The sequence below is a fragment of the Neofelis nebulosa genome, chromosome 10 (assembly GCF_028018385.1).
Source record: "Neofelis nebulosa isolate mNeoNeb1 chromosome 10, mNeoNeb1.pri, whole genome shotgun sequence".
NCBI lineage: Eukaryota > Metazoa > Chordata > Mammalia > Carnivora > Felidae > Neofelis > Neofelis nebulosa.
The window spans coordinates 93,330,170-93,353,437 of record NC_080791.1 but is presented as its reverse complement, the minus strand read 5'-3'; the positions used below and the strand labels follow the sequence as shown (position 1 = coordinate 93,353,437).

The 23,268-nt window shown below is 41.7% G+C and overlaps 1 protein-coding gene across 11 annotated transcripts in view; it reads left to right on the top strand.

The window, feature by feature from the left end:
* Positions 1-23,268, top strand: part of LRRC4C (leucine rich repeat containing 4C) — a 1,203,118-nt gene that overhangs the window by 1,033,595 nt on the left and 146,255 nt on the right. For 3 of the 11 annotated variants that reach the window (XM_058688703.1, XM_058688702.1, XM_058688693.1), the window contains exon 1: positions 2,283-4,047. The exons of 7 other annotated variants lie outside the window; for them this stretch is intronic. The gene's annotated coding sequence lies outside the window, so the exon portion shown is untranslated. Of the gene's footprint in view, positions 1-2,282; positions 4,048-13,046; positions 13,214-23,268 lie in introns of those variants that run through there. One more of the 11 variants, XM_058688701.1, reaches the window with a different exon arrangement.

Sequence of the window (23,268 nt, the reverse complement as noted above, 5' to 3'; positions counted from 1 at the left end):
TCACCTCCAGAGCTGATAACTGTAGCCGGAATGCCTGTGACGGTCTGAGATGTATTCCCCACACTACCTAGAAGTAGTAGCAAAACTAGGAGAATTGCTATTGAATAGATCTGGGTTCAAAACTTGTCTATGGCATTTACCAAGTATGTGGCTTTAGCGTTCTCTTCTCCATCTTTAAAAATCTCTCAAGGGAATGTTTTGAGTTTTAAATAAGTTGATGTATATGAGAAGTCAGCAAAAGAGTATGCCATATAGATGCCCCATAATCACTGGTTTGAGTCTGAATCAAAAAATGAAAACCAAATGACTAATGCAAGGTCCCATATAGTGTGAATGGGTAGCTGATGTGGAAAAAGAATAAGAAGGTAAACAGGAATGGGAAGCCTTCCTTTTTCTTTTTTGGCTAAATAGCACTGATCCTTCCCTGCTGCTTTGTTTGATAGATTAATTCATTCTGAAAGGCTTTAAAGATGTCTGGTAGGTAGCTAATAATCAGCTTTGAAAAACAAATCATTGGCCTTTCCCTTGCTGTCAAAGTCCCTAAAAAGGAAATTTGCATTTCAAATGGCTTCTAGTTTACTTCAGAACCCGAGTGTAGACTCCTTTGAAGCTATCTAGAGTAACTAGTAAGTGTAATTTTTAATGGTTTATTAGTTGATAAACTATAATTGGCATATAAGGGTAAGAGCTTCAAAAGACAAAGTTACAGTCAACTGCCCATTAATGTTTTAAGTCAATCAATACAGCATTTATTTAAAACTGGAAGCAATGCCATTACCCCTCAAGAAATTTACATGTTGATGCAATTCATAACCCCATCAGAGCTTTTCAAAAAGATGGAGAAATTATAATAAATCACAATCCATGGGTAAAGAAAGGCCTTTCCCCTTGCCGATTCTGAACATTTGAGACACATATTACAGCATGTGCTTAGTACCCAAATACATGTATAAATGTAATTCTCTTTTCATTTTCAAATGCTAAGTGGAAAAAAAATCCATGTAGTATAAAGGGAACAGGAAAGAAAAAAAAAAAAAAAAACACTTGGTGTCAAGTTGGATATGCCTCTGATGTTCCCTTAGGAAAAATCTCCTTTTTTTCTAATGACATTTCTCATTCTGATGAACTCACTTTGTTTAAATTGTTTTAAAGCCACGTACGCATTCTGATCTCTCAAAAATAAAATCAGCACAAAGATCATTAATTAGGGAGCCTGAAATATATATATATTTCCCTTCTCCTCCAACATACACACTTTTTTATTGACAATTGTATAGTGGAGAAAGAAACCAACATGAATGTAGTACTAACATTTATTTCGTGGGCCCTCCATGTTTCTAAGAATACCCTGTGAAATTGACATGTGGCACTTGGCCCACCCCACCCACCCCCACCCCGACCCCTTAACAGGAGTTGATGGAAAGCCCACAACCAGGAGGAAGGATGTTGGAATTGAGTTGTCAAGCTGTCCTGGATGTCTTGTACAAACTGAACAGGCCAATTTACTGCAAGGCTGCATAGGCTGAAGGCTCCTATCTCGCCTTTACAGTGCTTTCTCATGTTGAGATTATCCTCCTGGACCACAGTCTCCCTTCCCAGCAGCTTTTCGGTTACTCCTAGATGCCTTCTGATCAGCCTATCCTGTCCTGGGTAATAGTACCGTGTTAATCCTTACCTTGTGACCAGCCTGCTTGGCTAGGGAGAGGAGAGTCTCTTGCACAGCAATCTGAAAAGCAACAGCTTTGTGTGTTTGGTGATATTTTTGAATCCTAGTGGTGATTTGATTTCAATGTCTTCCCCTTTGTAGCTCCAACTCCTGGCTTTCGGGATGAAAACAGGCAGGCTTTTAGAAAAAAATTGACAACTTCTCCCACACAAATCCCTGAGTTTCTTTGCCTATTACTAACCTCTCGGAGCGTGGGGGTTGCTTTGAAATTCAGCTGTTCCGGCTCTGCCCTCCAGGTGGCAGCAGTGCCACACCGCAGAGGCTCCAATCCCCTCGTCCCCGACTTCAAGTGTTAATGCAATTGACCAATCAGTGCTAAGATGATGGGAGGTAATTGGGTAATTGTATTTTACTGATCACAAGCAGAGAAAGGGAAGGGAAAAGGGGAAAGAAAGAGGGGCAGAGGAGGAAAGGGACTGCAGTCCGAGAGGAGGTTTGGGGAGCTAGGACCCAAAACGTCAGGACGTGGCACTGGCTGGGAGAAAGGCTGCCGCGGGCACAAGGAGCGCATTTATTTATCGGGGGAGAGCGGGGAGGGCGGGGGGCGGGAGGGGAGCGGGCGGGGGAGGAAGAGAGTTGAGGCCGGAGTGGATGGAAGGGGACCGGGGTTTCTGCCGCGCAGGGAGCCGCGAGCCAGGGCGATGGCGCTAAGGACGGCGCGGAGCAGCTGCGCTCCCGGGAACGCGTCTCCTCGCGGAGGACCCGCCAGCGTCGGGAAGGTCTGCGCGAAGAGAGACCAACTTGTGGCTCCAAAATGCACCCGACGCAGCTGGAAATGAGATCAAAGCTGCAGTTTCCTTCGAGAAGGAGGCGAGGAGCCCGCGATTAGGGATTTAACAAAATTCTCAACCTCCTTCGTTCCATTTTCTATTTTCCTTTTTTTCTTTCCTTATTATTACGATTTCTAAATTTGCCTCACACCCCGTCGGTCCCCCTCACTTCGCCTTGCCCGTTTGAAATAAAAGCCCAGTTTGAACTTCTTTCGCCGCGGCGCCCCCGGATGCGCTGCCCGCTGATGGAGGAGAAGGGGACCCCGGGGCTGGCGGGGGCCACCGGCGAGGGACCGCGTCACGCGTCTCCCCCGTGATCCCGGCGCTGATCGCGGAGTTCTGCAACACCTGGAGGATCTGGACCGGGTGCCGGGGGTGGGGGCGGGGACAGAGGAAACGAAAGCCACCCCGAGCCTTAAAAAAAAGAAGAAGAAAAAAAAAAAAAGTAGCGGGGGGGTTGGGGACAGGAATGGGTTTCTTCTTGACAGCTGACGGAGCCTTGAAATTTTCCTCCACTACCCCCGCCCCCGCCCCCGCCCCCCGCACTCCATTTAACGTGAGATTATGAAATTGCAGAGGCGGTGGAGGGAAGGAGACAGGATATAACAGGGAGTTTGGAGGGAGAGGGGAAGGTGGCTGGCCGGGTGGCTGAAATCAAAAATCCAATTGCGCACTGGGTTGTGATGAGAAATCTAATCAGATCTTTGGAGAAGGGGCCGGCCGGAAGGGTGGCGAGTGGGGGGAGTTGATCCCCAAATTCTTCGAAGGGGGAGCAAGGGGTGAGGAATCAATGATGTAAAAGGAGACTTTTGCGGTGGCGGTGGCGGTTGGGTGCCTTGCAAAAATGAAGGATGCGGGACGCAGCTCTCTCTTGGAACCGAACGCCGTGGATAAACTGATTGTGCAAGAGAAAAGGAAGGAGGAAGCTTTTCCTTGTGAGACCTGGATCTTAACACAAATGTGTATATGTGCCCACAGGCAGCCTTGAAAAATGAAATAAACCAGTGTCGGACCCACGGGGCTTGGTGTGTTCTGACATAAATAAATAATAATAAAACAGCTGCCCCCCCCCTCCCCAAAGGATGATTGGAAATGGAGAACGGAGGATCCACAAAGAAAAAGTATGTTCGTTTTTCTCTATAAAGGAGAAAGTAAGCCAAGGAGATATTTTTGGAATTGAAAGTTTGGGGCTTTTTTTTTTTAGGAAAGTAAAGACCTGCTATGGTGGTGTTTTCTCTTCTTTTTGAATTTCCCACAAGAGGAGAGGGAATTAATAATACATCTGCAAAGAAATTTCGGAGAAGAAAAGTTGACCGCGGCAGAATGAGGCATTGATTGGGGGAGACAAACCAGCAGAGAGCACAGTTGGATTTGTGCCTATGTTGACTAAAATTGATGGATAATTGCAGTTGGATTTTTCTTCATCAACCTCCCCCCCCACCTTTTTTTTTTCTTTCTTTCTTTCTTTTTGGTGTCAAGATCATGCGTTTTCGCTTGTTCTTAACCACCTGGATTTCCATCTGGATGTTGCTGTGATCAGTCTGAAATACAGTGAGTGATCCTTATTTTCTTATTTTATTGATGAAGAAAATGCACATTAATTTAGCAATCCCGGTTCCTATATCCCGTCACCCCTTTCTGTGTGATTTTTAAAGACCTGGCTGTTGGGGGCCAGGAAATAAGGAGAGGGTGGCCCAGGCATATGTTCCCTCAGCTTGTGCTCACCAATGAGCCGGTTTGTTATAATGATTCAGGTTGTCTGCATCCTGGGCAAAGGCCTTTGCAAATCTTCACCAGGGGAAAAAAATCTCCCCAAGAAAGGCGCTGCAGTGTGGGGTGCCTGTGCTGTGTGATTGACACTCTAGAATGCCTTTAAGTTGCAGGGCAGCCCTGGAGTTAGATGCACAAATGTTTAGCCATTGGAAATCGAAGGGACCCAATTTAAATTTCATTATCCAACCTGACATTGCAGATCAACAGAATGTATTAACACAAAAATATGATAATACACCGAGCAGATGAAGGATGGCTTCTGGCTTCTGGCGGGTGGGTGGATTGAGGGAGGGCGAGTGGGCATGGGGGAGGAAGTGGTGGAAAGAGGTGGCTGCGTTTGCCCCATATGTATTGCACACACATGCTCCAGTGTGGTCCTCAGATTACCTAGGTTCTCACCAGTGCTAAGAAAGAGAAGGAGGACCCACTTCTCTTCAACCTAACCTCCTTCAAACTAACCACTTCTTTGGATAACGGAGAGGCTATACGTAGATCGAAGGTGGCTTGGGCAGTTGGCTTGGGTTTTGCCAGAAACGTTTCTAACATCACCAAAACGGGGCTCTTGAGAAAAAAGGCAGAAATCTACTGTCCTGTGGCAACTTAGATAAGGAGCTAAAGAAAAGGTTTGTGTGTTGAGCCCCAGTGCTTCTCAAGTGCCAGCTTTGTCTTGGGAGAGAGAGGCCACTAAAGAAAAATAAGAGAAGCTTGAAAATGCTTGGAGAGCCTGGGGGCCTGTAGGATCACCCCTCTTTCCATCTCCTGTAGGATCACCCCTCTTTCCATCTCCTTCCTCCTCCATAGTTTCCAGGGTCATGGAGCTGGCTTTTAATTTTTTGTTTAACAGAACTCTTCCTCTTCATCCTTCTATATTCCTCTCGGGGGCCTTTTATCAGAATCATAGACTCCCATAACTTTAGAGCCAGAAGACTCCTCAGAGGTCTCATGCCAATAAAAGGAGGAAACTGAGGCCTAGACAAGCTATAACTCTGGGTAACAGCCAAACCTTATGAGACAGGTGACTCACACAAGCCTTAGAACTGCAGGCAAAAGTCAGTTTGGGATCCAAGCCGGATAGGAATCAACCGTATATGACAGGGCTACTTCTGTCCCTACAGCTGCCATTTTTATCTAGAAGGGTCAAGGAAGGAAACTGTCCTGAGAGCTTGAAGTAGACTCCTATTACTTTGGACCTTAAAAGTAGCCCATCTCCACTATTCATATCCTTTCTTAGATTTTTTTTTTAATAGCAGAGCTCAGATAACCCTAGTTTTAATACTACTAAAAAAAAAAAAGATCCTCAACTCTGGTATATCCCAAAGGAGATAAGAGGCAGAAATCTCCTGGGTCCCTTCTTGGTGTTAGGCACATTTAATCTGGTGAGTGGTGGTCCCTGGAGAGTCATTAAGAACCATGGAGTTAGATTTATATTAGAGAGATCATAACAGAAACCAGAAACACCCTGCTAAAAGCATCTGAGTCTGTTCCTACACTCACATAATCTATTCTTATCCTTTTCATTACTCCTTAACTAAACTAGCCTACAGCTGAGCACTTCTTTAATTTATTTTTCTGGGCACATGTTTCCTGTTGGGACACAGATCGGGCAATAAATTTACCAACCTATGAAAATAATCGTGCAGGATTTTCTTTTTCTCCTCTGAGTCCTTGTAGGTTTCAGCATATCTTAAAATTCCTTGCAGGTTTTCTGCAAGGTTTTCTGCAAGGTTTTGTTTGCTCGTTTGTTTTGTTTTTACGTGACCACAATGAAGTCACCACTTGTGATCATAGATTTACTCAAGTTATCTCAAGTTTCTGCTCAGTTGCAACTTAGCACAGGTGACAAAAGAGAAAAAGGAAAAAAAAAGTGAACTTTGATTGTTTTTACTGGACAGCTCAGCTCTGGGCTTCATGTGGGAAACCCATCCAGTCATGCAATCAGCCTGGCTCTGCCCATCAATGGAGGTCTCCCTCCCTCCCTCCCTTCCTTCCTTCCTTCCTTCCTTCCTTCCTTCCTTCCTTCCTTCCTCTCTATTTCTTTCCTCTCTCTCTTTTCTGGAATTCAGAATTTCTTCACTGCTACTCCAATTAGATCTCAGAGTGTGTCCCTCTCCTAAACCTTGTCAGCTCCTCTCTGTACCCTCCACACCTGCAAACTTTTCTGTAAAGAGAGGGGAGAAAAGAAGGGGATGGTGGGGGAGGGCAGACGGAGAGAGAAAAGGGGTATAGATATGTTTAAAGTCGTGGGCTGAAACGTGTTCTCCCACTCACCTCCACTTAAACGTGTTCTTCAGATCTAGAGATGATGGAGCATCTAAGGGTGTCATCATTTTCCATGCCGGTGAGTCACTTCACCAGCATTATAGTTAGGGACATGCCAGCTTGGGGGTTAGCCCCTTTCTTTTGGCGTTCAGAGTTGACCTAATACTTTAGGCAACTTGCTCGTGGGCTGATGGAAGAATTTCGACCATGTTAGACTAGGAAAGTTACCTCACTGCAGCTTATCTCAGGGCTGAGGGTCGTACCCACTGAATAACATTCCTGAGTAGATACTTGTATACTGGGATTCTGCTGAGGGCCACAGGCCCATAACACTACCGGATTTTGCAAGTTTTGAGGTTGCCTTTTCAAATATCTTCCCCTCTCTGACTTAATCACTGTGCCCTTTGGGCAATATCTTTAATTTCTTTGACCCTCAATGTTCTCATCTGTATGGTGGGGATGATAATGTCAGCAAGTTAGAATTGCTTTGTGACTTGAAAGTAATGTTATGCAAAGCCCCAAGCACAACAGACCCTCTGAGGAAGGCTGTTAGTTATGGTTGTTCTTGGATTAATTTGGATTAACTTGCTGGGGAATTAATAGAGGCTGGCCGAGCACTTTACCAGTTCTAGTGGCTACACTTGAGAACTAGGGAATGCGCAACTGACCTTACAGGAGTTGCCAGATTCTTCTTTTGATGTCTTATCAGGACAGATTGACTGTACTAGATCACTTTAGATAGGAAATGCTGCTTCAAGCCCGAAGCTGAAAATCAAGATTTTCTCCTTAAGTTACAGAAAAATAAATCTCAGCAAAAATAATACTTGAGAGAGATTTTAGCAAAAAATAATGCTGTTGTGTATGCTTTCGGTCTAAAAGTTGCATGTGATAGCTCTTGTATATTAAATGTATAATTTTAGCTATAAATTACATTGTCTGCCTCTGGAATGCTCAAAGTAAAGACAGGTTTCTAGACAATTATATAACTTAAAGTAGCTAGTATAAAATTCCATTAATATTAAGGCCCCCAAGTCCACAATTTGAATGCATAGCCTTCCTAATTATAATGAATTCTATGTTAGTTAAAAATCTTCACTTTGTGATAGGATAAGGGCCTGCACAGGGGAATGAAATCAAGAGTCCATGTAGACATGCTTGTCTTCTACTTTGTGTGTTCAAATCTTCCAACATCAACTTACCAGTGGTTTTCTGAGGCAGCCAGTCACGGTCATTGCTCATAATTTCATTGTCTACAACAGCAGCCCTGTGCTGTGTCCTTTTTGTCAACATGTTTCCAGAGACCTGTTCTCCAGGGGAAAAGGAGTCCTACTGTTTTAATTATTGTTATTCTTGATATCTTATCTGTGGGTGATAACGGGAAAGTCAGGCTGAGGAATTGCCCACTGGAATTCTATACTGTTTTCTTTCCAATTAGGAAAGCGGTTTGAAATCTGTGTTAATTTTGGAAAAGCATCTTAAAGCTAATCATTTTCACTTCAGTGGAAGTTCTTACCATTTCATAAATTTTACTTTTTTGGGTGCTTCTTAAAGGTGAAATGTGGACTCTGGTGTCATAAGTGAATTTGAATATTCAGCTTTCCACTGGGTCATGAGTGTTACATGCACTATCTAACCTCTCAGAGTCTGTTTGCTCATCTGTAAACTAGAGGTAATAACACCCGTATAGAACTGACTGCCATGAGGATGAAATCAGATCACGTATGTTATGTACAGTAGGCATTTAATAAGTGCACATTTAAATTGAGCATCTATGATTTCAGTTTCATGCATAGTTTACAAAAAAAAAAAAAAAAACCCTGATATTGTCTTGTTTGAGGGAAGCAGTTAACCTAAATTCATGTTGGTATAGATTTTAAAAAGGAGAAATACATTAATAGGGTCAGAGTAACACAAATGGGTACAACTATTTTTGGCGAGATCCTACACTTTTTTTCTTCTAAGTTTTTATTTGAATCTCCAGGTCCTCATCCTGACAAGTGCCTTCCTTAATCCCCATCACCTATTTCACCCACCCCCTCAGCCTCCTTCCTTCTGGTAACTGTCAGTTTGTTCTCTATAGTTGAGAGTCTTGTTTCTTGGTTTCCCTCTCCTCCTCCTCTCTCTCCCCCTCCTCCCCTTTGCTCATTTGTTTTGTTTTGGTAAGATAACACGCTTTTAAAGTGTATTTGGGAGTGCTTTAGTGAGTGTCATTCCCTCAGGAAACGACTGAAGCATACCTTGTGAATTATGGAAAACATACTCTGTGTCCACGTAAACTTTGTTTAGATTGCCAAGTACTTTGTCACACAGACATAAAAAATTAATGATTTATAAATGGTGTCTTGGAGGAGTCTCCAGGGAGATCAAGACTCTCTTGCCTCTTACTGTTTCTTCAAAAGGATTCCTCTGGAGAGATGTAAATTTGACAGTTGAAATTTGGGCGGGCAGATCCTGTGGCTGAGACAGTGTGCTTGTAATGCTCTCTGACGGCGAGGGTTGTATTTGTTTTCTGGCATGTTTTCAGCATCTCAGAAGAGTGTCTGACAAACAGTGTCCATGCGGTAGATAGTCTTTGAATGGCTAATTGAATTTGGTTTGAGACATCCCCTCCAAAAAACTCAAAAGCATGTGTATCTGTGTGCTCGCACCTGCCTACCAACATGAAACCTGGCTTTCAGGAATCTAGGGAGGCTTAATGAGAAATGCCAATGGCTATACGGACTCTGTGTGTGTGTGCATGCGTGTGTGTGTGTGTGTGTGTGTGGTGATATCTGTACCCACACATACACACAGATTAAGCATCTATTGAGTGACTCCCTTATGTTGGAAATCTTGAGGTCCGAAAGTTGGGTGATACAGTGTATTTTTCCTACTCTTGATGCTATCAGTAAGGGACTGTAACAATTTGTTTGAGTCATTTTACCTCGTTTAGGTCAGGTTTCTATTCTCCTCTATTAAATGTAAAAACTAAGGTTTCTTCAAGCTAAGATTTTTGGATTCTGAATTTATAATTGACTACCTAGGAATTCAGGATTTCTAGAAACTGAAAATATTAATCCCTGATCTTGGGATACTAGTTGTTAAAATGTAGAGTATAGTATTCTAAGAGGAAAGCAAAATGAATGTTATAATGGTAGACACGTAGGATAAAAAGGGGAAGGAAATCTCTAAAGTGTTTGTAGGGGAAATATAATGGGATTTGGAATAGATGGACACTGAATTCCAAATTTGTTTCACACTTGTTAGCTGGTGGATCCTAAGTAGAAATTAACCTTTCTAGGCCTCAGTTTCCTCAACTGTAAGAATAGAGATAATTTTTTTTTGCAGTTATTTTGGGAGCATTGAGATGTCTGTGCATTTGGCACATGATCAGTTCACAATAAATGCTAGCTCACTTTCTTTTCATTGAAATCTTTGGTTATTTTTCACAGAAACGGGAACGTTTAACTGAAAGTCTCTTGAGTGTTTTGCTTTATATTTATACTGAATATGTAAATGAAAGATTTTGCCAACTTACCATCAAAGTTGGTAATATTACTTTTGATAATGCTGCTAATGTCAGTCATTTTTTTTTCAACGTTTTTTATTTATTTTTGGGACAGAGAGAGACAGAGCATGAACGGGGGAGGGGCAGAGAGAGAGGGAGACACAGAATCGGAAACAGGCTCCAGGCTCCGAGCCATCAGCCCAGAGCCCGACGCGGGGCTCGAACTCACGGACCGCGAGATCGTGACCTGGCTGAAGTCGGCCGCTTAACCGACTGCGCCACCCAGGCGCCCCAATGTCAGTCATTTTTATAATGAAGTCTAAAAATGATGAAAAAACTTATGTAAGATGAATAAACTTTTATTTCAACCTTGGCATCAGCTGATGGTACATTTCTATGCTCACGGAAGGAAGCTTTTAACACTTATGGAGATCATGAGGATAATTTCCTGATAGCAATGGGAACTACCATTTATTGAGCATTTGGTATGCACCAGGCACTGTGTCGAAATTATACAGCTTTCTGCTTAATTCTCATCTAGAGAACTGAAACACAAAGAGGCTAAATAATTTGTCTAAGGTTATACAGCAACTAATGAATGCAGCTGGAAGTAGAAGCTATGTTTCTTCTGGCTTTAGAACCTGAGAATCAGTAAATTCAGGCTTGCTGACTTGGTGACAAATAAACTTGCCAGCTGACCATCATCTAGCCTAGTACTCAGTCTGAATATTTTAATTGAGATTGAGATGGCTACAGTCTTCGTTTTCCCTGTTTCTTGAAACAAAGGTTATACCAACATGCTCAGGTCACATACCTTGCATATTGTTATCAGTCTTCAATAATGTCCAAGTGTGTCCCTAAGTGAGAAAGGGACAAGTAAGAAACACTTGGGGAAAATTGCCCTGCCTCACTCAACATACTAATAGAACGGCTTTGCAAATTGCCCTGAGAGTATCTGGAAGTTCAAAGCTGTATGGGAAATGAGGTCAATGTTAATATTAAGTTTGGTGTTTAGTTACAATATCATACAAACCAGAGATGCTCCTAATGGGAGGCACCCAATGCCTGATCTCAGGTCTCATCATAATTGATCTGTCTGTAGCTGTCGATGCCATTACTACCTCTGGCTTTCTGAAACCCCTCCAGAAGTTTAAGGTGCTGCTCGCTATCCCTTCCTTTATTAATTTCACTTCACCCTCCTCCAGCCTTCCTGTTGAAGGCTTCCTCCTTTGAATCTATTCTACTCTACTCTACTCTACTCTACTCTATTCTGTTCTCTCTGCCTGTCTGTCTGTCTGTCTCTTCCTCTCTCTGCATTCTTAGGAGATGTCACCTGGGCTTATTTTAATTTTAAGAGATGACACTAAATCCTTGGCCTTAGCCCCCCTTGTGGCTCCTAAGTCTCCACTGCCAGCAAGCTCCTATTCACTTATCTGGTCTGCTGTAGACCTTACAAAGTTAATACCCCAACTGTAACTGATTGTTTGCCCTCCGGAAGCCTATATATTTTCAGTTACAAATGATATCAATACCTCTTTTACCTCCTTCATATCCAGTGACTCATCAAATCAATCATCAATCTACTCTCTGTCTTAAACTCAGCTCTTTTGTCCCCCTGCCTGGATTCCATTGTTTCTCTCCTAGATGTCTTCTGATGACGCCAGCTCTTCTTCAGTGTAGTCCATTATTCATTCTTTCTTTAAAAGGATCATCCTAAGAAATAAATCTGGACATCCCATTCTCTATATTCTATAAATACATTTACAGGATAAAATCAAAATTCTTCTCTTGATAATAGAATCTGGCCAGCCTATTCATAGCAATAGGAACTACCTTGCCTGCCTAATCTACTGAGTATTTTATTCTTCTGGAGATACCCTAGGCTAGTTTTGGCTCAAACTTCGTGAGACCTCATCCACGTGCCTAAGATATACTCATACTTCAAATCTCACAGCAAATTATCTCCTCTGGAAAAAACCTCTCCTGGTGTCCCCAGACCCGCAGAGTCCCCCTATCCTCTCTATACACCAGCATTTTGTTCAGAGATCTGTAATAGCTTTAGGGGCACCTGGCTGGCTCAGTACATAGAGCATGCAACTCTTGATCTAAGGGTCGTGAATTTGAGTCCCACGTTGGGTGTAGAGATTACTTTAATAATAATAATAATTAATAATAATAAATCTATAATAGCTTTTATTACTGTTATAACACCTATTTATTTGGCTAAAACCTACAAGACTGTGACCTCTTTTAGGATATGGGCCTCATCTTACTCACCTTGTCATATCCCGTATCTAACTAACATAATGGACAGGAGTTCTCAATGAGTTTGGTAGCACCAACAAATGAGTGGACTGATCTAATGATCTAACACATTTTTAGAGTGAAGAAGTTCCTTCAATTCAGTTTATGGTGTAGGCCATCATTTTTCCAATATTTTCACCATCGGAATCACCTTTAAATATTTTTTCATTTAGGGACCCAATGTGTCAGAACTACTTTGCAATTTGTTTCTCCATTTTCCCTAATTGAAAACATATACTTGCCAGTCATCCCTCTAGAACTAACCCAGGTAAGCATTGTTGCCATGACTGAGCCATTAACTGAGCCAAAAGGAAAGGGGTTTTAATTACCATATGCAATTGTAGGAGTACCTGCATGATTTCTAGTTGGCTTTTTGCAATATTGGTGATAGCTGTCTTTGAGGATAGCCGTTGTGAAAATAGTTCTATAAATATATTTTAGTGTGAATTTTACGCTCTAATTTATAGGTGCCAATAGGCTCACTACAGGCTTTGCCATGCAGACTCTTCGGTGGCACTGTTCACAAAGCATATTGTTTATGAAAAGGAAGGTGTTCCTTGCAGTTGGACATTTTGTACAACCTGTGCAGTTATATGAAGTGGCCCTTTTACTCATGAGTGACTATTGGAAAGAGACTATGCCTTTTAATTTTGCGTATTGCCCAAATATGGACTCATGCAGTGGGAGGATGAAAAAAGATGGTCTCTTTAGTGAAAATGCCTGGATTATAACATTTGGTGGGTTGTAGTCACCTTTTACACCATGGAAACAGCTGACTTTATGGAGCCTGGTATATCTCAGAAGATGTTCCAGCATCATGTTTCAGAAGGACACTTCCTCCCTTCATAAGAAACAGAAGACCTGGATTAGATGAAAAAAATAAGGTGCTAAATGGTAAGACACTGATTATGGCTTTATTTTATTCTTCAATGTTTGAATGTAAATCAATGTCTTGAATTTGTTGAATTCGATCATTTCTTTTTCCTTTAGACTTTTTTTTTAAAGTTTTCTTTTAGTTGTAGTTCTTTTTTCCAGTTTAGGGATTACCATTATTAATTTCTAATAGTAGTAAATAAGAGAGCATTAATACCAGTGCTTCACAGTGCTTTTTAAATCTAGCTATACCTTTGAATCCTCTCAACAAGATTTTGGTCCCAGAACTTCCAAAGCAATACCCTCTGCCTAGTAACTCCATCCTTTGTGATAAAGCATCGGGATCTGGTATGCGTGGTGGCGGGAGAAGGGGTGGTGTGCAAGGGAAGTTTCCTTTAGAAGAGCAAATGCTAAGTTTGGTCTCTGCTTCTTGCCAAATTACAAACTGCTGAGACAACACTGTTTTCTTGGAGAGGTCCATTTGTTTTATCCAATCAGTTTTGGCCAAGTCACTTACGGGATGTGGGAGAATGTAGCCATTCAATGATATTCCTGTGTTTGTTGCTAAGGTGGGTATCTGGGATGGGGATTGGTTTCACAGATTAAAAAAATAGTAAATAAGGTCTTTTTCTTATGACTAATACTGTCCTCCTGTTATTACAGTCATCTGTTATTGTGATGTGGTCCTTCCTAGAACAAGTTGATTGATTGATTTGTGATGTTTAAAAAGGTGTGCTGTTGTTGATAACTGCTGATCATTTTATAGTTTTTTGAGCCTAAGAATTGTAGTACTATTCTCAGGACAGTAGACAGGTTTTCTTGAACCGGTGACCTAATTATGATGGTGAGAACTTTAGTAACTAAGTATGCAGAGGTTTTTAAAAAGGTGCGTGACATTTCAAAATGTAGACACGAATGGTTTAAAATGCAATGATTTACAATTGAACGGTTGACAGTTGAATCTGAGCCAGATCTCATATTGTGCTGATTTTACAGCCTTACATGGGAATGAGGGGAATGGGGGAGCCGGGGAGGTGTTCGACTGACAGATTGAGATTACCATGAGCCTGGCTGTTCTGATCTGGGCAGAGAGAATGCTGATAGTGTAGTTAGCTGGTCTCTAGAGAGACTCACCTGAGAAGGGACCAGAGATGTGTGTGGCTGAATGAATTCAAATGCATTATGGGGAATGAGCCAGGGGACTGCTTTCTTCTAACTGAAAAGGCAGAAAGTCAGAAGCCACCCTAAAAGAGTTAACATCTACACAGTGGTGTTCAGGAAGGCAAGAATGGAACTATAAAGGCTTTCTCTGTATTGTTTGCACGTTGCTATGGCAATAGTTTCCAGCAGAAGTTACATGTTTTTTTTTCAATTCCCCAAAGCAGCAAACAGCCTTCCCCTCTCCTTCTCATCCTCGCTTCATCCCTCCCTGTCTCTCTTAGTCCTTAGTCCTTACCTCCCCCTTCTTTCCCTCCTCTCTCCGTCCCTTCTTTTGTTCTCACTTTCTTAACTCACTCCCCATTAACAACAGAAATATTCCAACTCCATGAGGTTGGTTTTAGGCAGAAAGTGAGTCAGACATACAGCCTTCTATCCGCGTTTCTGTTTTCCCTGTCTGTTTACACATTAAAGACCTAATTAGATAGAAGCTGTGGATGGAAGCAGGGTTGGGGCTTTCCCTTGTTGGTAGGACATAGAACATATTATAATGGTTGGTGTTGTGGTGATATGTTAATTGGATGGCTCCAGGCAAGTGCAGAGCAGCAGTCCCTGACAATTAGAAAGAACAATGACTTTACTATGAAGGAGCCCAGTCTCTTAACCAGTGGAGGGATTAGCATGCACTGCCAGTCTGTGGAAGGTTCTCGTAGACCCCAGGAGAGATCTGCAGTTGGAAACGCCTCCTGTCTCTTTAAAGCTAGGTTGCTGCCTCTCCACTGGCTTCTTTTACTGCCAAAGAAAGTGAAGTGAGGGGACAGTGAGAGATCTGGTTTAGTGGGGGTAGGGTGGGGGTGAACCCTGTCGCATGCAGACCTGGGCCATAGGATAGATTGCAGGAATGTTAGGAAGAAATCTTTGCCTGCTTAATGCACGTGGCCAGTGAATTGTGAAATGGGTCTCATTAGAGCCTTTCATATCCTGGCATGTGCCAAAGTGCTTTGCCGGCACAGCGCCATCACTTCACGTCCTACCCTGCTGCTGTTCGCTGCGGCCAAGAAGGGACAGAGGCTCTGTCTGTATTAAAGGCTCCAGTCCCATCGCTCTCTGTGCACTGTTCATTGTGAGGCGCCTCTGGGCCTTTCAGTCTGGCCGGGGATGAGGCTCAACACATCCCCTAGATGTTTGCAGTGAGGAAATAGGAAGGATTTGAGTATCACCGATAGGTTTGAGGCAGCCAGTGGGTGCTGACACCCAGAAGTTCCCTCTCTTTTCCCCGTGAAAGCTGTTTGTCGGCTACCCTGCAAATATGCCCGGATACTCACCTGAAATGGAAGATGGGTAGTTCAGAACCAAATAAGTCATGAGGGACCTTTGTGTTATTGGATACTTTTTTGCTTTTTCTCAGATTCGTATACTAGAGATTTTAGAATCCCTTTTTATCTGCCAAAGCATAGCTCCATCAGTAACGCTAAGAGCTGCCATAGGCCGAGTACTAGCTACCTGTCAGGCACTCTGCATATCTCTTATTTGGGACATATGATGATCCTACAAGATAGTTGACGTAAAAGCATAGACATGGGAGCCAAATGAAACTGAGCCTTCTCACTTCTTAGATCCGTGACTTTGGGTGATTTACTTACTCTTTTGAACCTCACCTTTCTCATCTGCAACATGGGAATAAATACAGTGCAGACTTACGAATTATACTTGAGGTAATGTGTGTAAAACTTTAAGCAGAATGTTTGCACATGAAAAACATTCAAGCCTTTGTTTGTGAAAATATGAACAGTGTTTTCATATAACAGTGTTATGAAATAGTCACAAGGCATGTGCCTCAGGCAGAACAAAATTAAAAATAATTAAGGGCTGATAGTTTAGTGAAAAAGGAAAAGTCATTTTTGAAGATGAGTTTCTGAATTTGAAATTGTGAAGTTTCTGATATTTTGGGTATAACTGACAGCTTGGAAAGCAGAAAAGATAGAATCATTGAAATAAATTTTTGTTGCATTTGTTCTGTATAGATGGTTTCCATCCATCCGTATTAGGGTATTTTTGGTTTGTTTTTGTGGGGTCAGTCTCTTGGGTTTTACATCAGTTATGATGCCTTAGATTGGAAATAAGAAAAAATAACACTAGCTTAGTTAAGAAAAAAAGAGAATTTATTGGCACACACAATTGAAAAGTACTGTGGTACATAGAGTTCAGGCATGGTTTGATCCAGATGCTAACCATGTCATAGGAGCCCCTGCTCTATTTTCTGTGTAATTCTTGTAGCTCAGCCTTCTTCCATGGACCATTTTCATCCTCAGACTGTTGTTTTGCATCCTCTAATTCATCCACCAAAGAAAGATTCACAAGTTTGTCCTACCATTTCCAAAGAGCATCCTAAGATCTAATCTAACCGGACTTTTAGGTTATATGCCCACTCACTGACTCATGATTGGCCTCAAGGGAATGGAACTGACAGTCAAATACATGTCCAAATGGAATTCAGAAGTTATCAAGAGACAAGGGGAATTAGGTGCTGGAGAGATAATCACAGATAAATACCATAGGTCTAATGGTGGAGAGTGGGAAGGATGAGTTGTTACGCTTCAGACAGTAACTTGCTACAAGGGTTACTTTTGTTCATACTTGTCTGTAATCCTACACTGTGTATAGGTATTGAAGTTTTAATAACCACCTAAGGAGTTTTGTTCTTCCAGCAAATCATCTGGCTGTAGCCATCAATTTTTCAGAGGAACAACTTCATCTGCCTTCATGCTGTTTCTGCCTTGCCCCTTTCATCTCTTAGGAACACGTTTTTGTTTTTGAATGGGAGTTTACAAGCTTTTCTGGAAGTGTGGAAACAAAAACAAAAACAAAAGACTCCTCTTCAGGCAAGAACAGTTCATTGGTAGAGGTTCTTTAAACCGCCTCAAACACCCATGTTCCTGGTCACCTGCACCAGCCAAGGGTGTGCTTCTATCCAGCTTTGATTTCATTTAATTGGTCACTACAAAGATCGCAGCAGTGACATAGTCCATGCCCAAACTCTCCGTTCTGCCTACCCAGAGATACTAATCCATGTAATACGGCACAATGTCCTTTGCTCCTTAATATAAGGCAAGGTGGAAGAAATACTTACTGGGCTTTGGATACAAATATTTGTTAAGGTGATCCATTTAAAGACAGGACTGCTCACCGAGTTCAAGGACTGGGAATTATTATCTGTGGTCCTCACACTGTGTGTACTGTATTGTGCACACTGTGGATACTTTACTTATACTTACATAGTAGCCTGCTTGAATTGAGACTCTAAGCAAGTCCAAATGCTTCTCATAAGAGCTGTTGGAGAGCAAAATGCTGGTAGAATAGGTAGGACCTAGAGATTTACAATAGTGAAGAAGACACCAATTTATTGACCACCTTTTATATAGTAGAAATGGTAGTGGGTTATTTTTCATGTTTTATCTCATTGTACCCTTGCAAAAATTACTATAGTAGTAGTAATAATAATAATAATAATAATAATAAAATGCAAAAAATGACAGTAATAGTTGACACTTGTTGGTCTATTGTTATGTGTAAGCACTGTTCTAAATGCTTCACCTCTGTAATGACATGGATCCACAAGCAAATAGGCATGTTTTTTTTGTTTGTTTTTTGTTTTTTTTTTTTAGACTTGAGGAAAGCAAAGTTTCAGTAGGCTCAGTTGACATATCCATGCCACAGAGCTGATGAATGACACAGCTGTTTTGAAAGTTTGGTCAGCCCTGTGCTTTTTCTGTTCTGCTAGGCTGCCTCTCACATGAGTCTACTTCATATAAACAACAACGACAACAACAAGGACAACAACAAAACACCACTTAAACTTGGTTTCTTTAAGTGTAAAGCAATCAAAACACCAAGAGCTGTAACTCTTTCCATTAAACCTCACTTGTTTTTTAATTTTTTTTCTGTGTCCTTAGCTTTGCCAGTCTGTTGTAGTAGTTTTTCAGGCTCTAGTTTGGTTGAGGGCAGCTGCTAAGGCACAACTCTGGATAGTTGAACTATGTCAACCATTTGAGATCACGTCAGGTAAACTACACGAGTGTTTTTAGGTGGCCTTATTGTTTGTCTTCTGTTGGGCAGAATGAAGAAGCATTTACTATCCCCCCCCCCCCATGGTCCCTGGCAACTTTGAGTATCTCAGCAGATACTAGTGGTTGGTAGGCCTTCTTCCTGAAGACAGTAGGACACAAGCATCACATGCTTAGCTGCATACGGCTCTACTACATATTTCTTGTCTCATTATAACCATCAAAAGACACCCTCCTCTGTAGATAGAAAGGGGTGATTGGGTCCTTTCCTTATAGTCCCTAAGACTATTCTATCCGACCAGCATGGTATGCTTGAGAAGCCAAAGGGGAGATAGCTCTGGGACACTGTTTTTGCTGCCTTTCCCAAGAAGCCGCTAAACCAAATTGCTGTCCTCAGCATATCCAGGCATTGGGCCAGTTAGGAGGCAATGCCCCAAACACTTTCCTTACTCATTCACTGTATCACACGTCTTTCGCTTATGACACATACAATGCAAGAGCACAGAAAGCAAGCACACACACAGCAATTATAGGCTCTATGGACACAAACACTTGCTCATGCGTGCATGTGCGTGCGTGCGTGCGTGCGTGCGTGCGCACGCGCGCACACACACACACACACACACACGCGCGCGCATGCATACACATAATCCCCACCAGTTTATCTTAGTGTTCTGAATTCCCACATGACTTCTGAAGGGCCTCTTAGAGCCTTGTGCTATTCATCTTTCTCTGTGATTCAAGATAGAGAAAGAATGCACACAGGTCAATAGATTGTGGATTCAGGGCCTGGTTTGACATCTGAGAATTATTCTCCTCATTGCCTACTGTATATTTGACCCAATATCCTCTGTTTAAAGAATATGAAGTGACTGTAATATCAGTTACGGCTTCTTATCCCCAAATCTAATGCTTTTAGAAACAAACAGAAGAGGCTTTGGTGCTTTTCGCTTTTTTATGATATCTGAACAATTGCTTCCTGTCCCTGGGGGCTGACAAGACAGAGTGGTTCTTGCTTCTTGTTGTCTCCAGAATATGCCCCTTTCCTACCCTAACTCAGGCTTTTAGTACTTATCAGGCCCGGATAACTATAATCATGCCCTGATTTGCCCTTCTCCTCCCCATCCACCTTTATCACCAGTTATTTATTTTCCAAAGGCATTGCTGTTCTCCTGGTAGCAAACCCTCACTTGGAAAAGAAATGCCAGACCCTAAAGTCTGGCACTGCTCTAGAGGGCCTCTCTCTCAGCTCTTTTTCTCTCAACTTCAGTATATATTTCTAACCATATTGTTGCCATTTCCTATACACTGCTTTGTATGGGCAATTGTTCTATGTACCTATTTGTTTCCTGACCTGGGGTGAAGGCTCCCTGAGGTCAGCTCCTTGACTGGCACTTCTGTGTCCTCCCCTCCATACCTAACACAGAGGAGATGCCCAATCTATCTTCATAGCAGGAAAAACAAAAAAAAAAAGTTTGGCTTCATAAGCTTCCAACTCCCAATCTTAAACAAAACAAAACAAAACAAACATTGCTTTCTTTTTCATTATTTTTTTCATTACTTTTGCTAATAGATGACCTCATAGACTCTACTTGGGGATAGTCAACCTTCTCTACTAGGGGCACCCACCTAGCAGCATGCCGTCTTTGCAACAAGATGAACTCTGCTTTGCTGAGTGTCCTGTAGGATTCCTTGAGAGAGCTGCTATTCAAAGAGCAGTAATTCAGACCCCTAGGTTTCCTGTTGCTGTTTGCTTAGCAGGGATATGGAACTCCATAGTCAAAGCAATACGCTTCTGTGGGCAAAGGCATGCTTGTCTTCTTCACAAGCTTCCCTACTTCTGTTGTTCCATAGCGCTGACATGATAGATGGATTTCCCAAGGGGCACATTCATGTGTACATGATGTTTCTTTTTCCAACTTCTTGTTCTGTGACAGTTATAAGAGTGTAAAGAAGTTGCAGCTATTAATGTTTTAAATCTCCTGCCTGTGTTTGCCTATTATTCAGATATGTAGCATTGATTTCTGAAGCTAATCCACAAAATGGGAAGGTGTCATGATGAAGTTTGCAAAACCAAATAGGGGAAACAAGCAAAATGTAGTGAATTTAGCACAAAAGCAAGCAGATAGGATTGACATTTTCTTTAATGTTTATTTATTTTTGAGAGAGAGAGAGAGAGAGAGAGAGAGCGAGCATGAATGGGGGAGGGGCAGAGAGAGAGGGAGACAGAATCCAAAGCAGGCTCCAGGCTCTGAGTTGTCAGCACTGAGTCTGACGCGGGGCTCGAACTGACCACAAGATCATGACCTGAGCTGAAGTCGGCTGCTTACCCTAGAGTCACCCAGGCACCCAACAAATTTATATGATTTAAAAAGTTGAACTTTTTTTTCTTTGTCATTTCATAGGGTCAAATGCCCCTCCCCCCTTTTTAAAAGGTGAATGACTATGATATATACGGCATTATTTTTCTTCTAGTGTCATTACTTGGCAAAATAAGTTATGTTTATGATGTGTGACCTCCATGTCTGTCATTAACTTCAATAGCTCAATAGTAGCCTATTGACACTACAATAAGATATAAACACTAGAGTCCTGGGAAAAACTTTGAACAGGTGGTTGTAGGTAAAATAGAAAATGTCAGTCCATATCACCATAGCATTTTGATAATGGCTTTTTCCCACTGTTGAATGCCATTGTCAAAGAAAGGTAACATTCTGATGCTGCTGCTCCTACTTTCTGGCTATTGGACGCTAAGCAGGTTACCTCCCCTCTCTGAGCCTTCTGAATCTATAAAATGAAGAGTTTTGATTTAGATGCTCTGTAGTGTTCCTTTTAGCTCTCTCTTTCTGAAGTCTAAGACATTTCACGGAACTATTTGCAGGTAACAGGACTATATTTGCCAGAGAGAGTGGAAATGCATTTTTCTTGTTCCCCTTCTCGGATATTCCCGATGGCTAATTTCCTTTCTGCACATCTTACCCTCCTCTGCCTTTTTTTCCCATCATGCTTGTCAAATGTATTTCTTTCCTCTCCTATCTATGTCTAGCCAAGTCGTCCACATTAGAGTTGCCTTTTTGTGTGTGTGTGGCTATTCCGCAGGGTAAGCACTTCATTTCAGACTTGCTTCCACTAATTAACTACGAAATTAAGTAGGTGAATTCATTGATTCAGCACTTGGTTTGATGTTTATATTAACTCATTAAAAGGGAAGCCCTGGATGTGGCCAGAGGCTTGACGGGAATGTTTCCCTCCCCCTGAAATCTCCTTTGACTTCCCACACTAGATAGCTATCTCGCTGTTTCTCAGAAGTATTCATGCATCTGGGGAACAGCCAAATGACCGATACTGCAGTGGGCAGAATTCCATTCTTTGTGACTTTGTGTTTATAGAAACAATCATTGCTTGTTCTTCTTGACCTTGCCCTGCTTACTGGCCACTGCTTCAATTCTACTTTTCATATACCTGGTGAATACTCTTTGGATGCTTACTGAGACTTTAGTGATATCTATTCCATGCCAGATGCCCCCATGGCCACTGCCCACCTGGCCCCAAGCCCGTGAGGAAAGTAGACCTCCACAGGGGCTGAAATCCTCACCTCCTTTCCATCAGAAAGGACTTATATAAGAAACTGTAATAGGGTTCCACACCTCGCATCAGAGCCATCTGCTGGTTTTCAGGAAAAGTATTGACTTGAAATCTATTTTCATGTTTGTTTCCAGGAATCACATTTTGTTTCATTCTTTTTTTCTCTATACATAGTAACTGCCAGTGAATGATAGGTATGGTGACCATTTGTCACAAAATTGTGCTTACCTACTTTTTTGACATTTTTTTCCATTTATATAGGGATTCATGTCTTTTTTCAAATCTCTGTAAATAGTATCTAGCTAATAATATATGTTGTATGATAAAATAGAGTGGAACATGGTTTGTAATAGAGTAGCATCCGTTGTAAGAGAGGCTTTTCTTGGAGCCTATCCAGGCAGTTCAGTTACTTGTCTAAAGTAATTGGATTAAAAGAAAAATGTACTAAATTTATGTTTCTGATTTTCTATACCTTCTGTTCCTTGCACCCCTGTTAAGAGTCCTGAACTAAGTGTCATTGTCTCTAGACAGTTCATTTATTTGTTCCATGTGCAATGTGTGCTGATTGATAGCATAAATTGACCTTATCTTCCCATTGCTGCATTGGTAGTAGCCTCTGGTGATCTCCCCCAGCACTGCATACACACCTCTGCCATGGCACTTATCGCATCCTTTAGTAATTACATGATTATTAAATATCTTCCCCGCAGCATTCAGAACTTTTCCTTTTTTTGTTTTTTTAAGTTTATTTATTTATTTATTTATTTAGAGACAGCAGGGGGCGGGCAGAGAGAAAGGAAGAGAGAGAATCCCAAGCAGCCTCTGAACTGTCAGCATAAACCTTGATGCGGGGCTTGATCCCATGAACCATGAGATCATGACCTGAGCTAAAACCCAAGAGTGAGACACTCAACTGGCTGAGCCACCCAGGTGCCCACCAGAGCTTTTTCTATGTAGGAAGCCAGTCTCATTCTTCTTTGTCTTCCTCTTTGATATATAGTGGGTACTCAGTCAGTGTTGAAAGAAAATAAATGGTATAGTGAACACTTAAACCTTGGAATTTGTTAATATAAAGATTTAATCTTTCTGATTTCAGTGCAATATGAATTTGAGTAAATTTTCTTTTGTAAATTTCATTATCATAGTATTTTGAATTACTATGTCAAATAGTACTACTAAATTCATTTCATACATTTGTGTTTTAAGACACTACTTTGAGTTTTAAAACATATCTAGACATTGTTTTAAAATATTATTGAATGAATATAA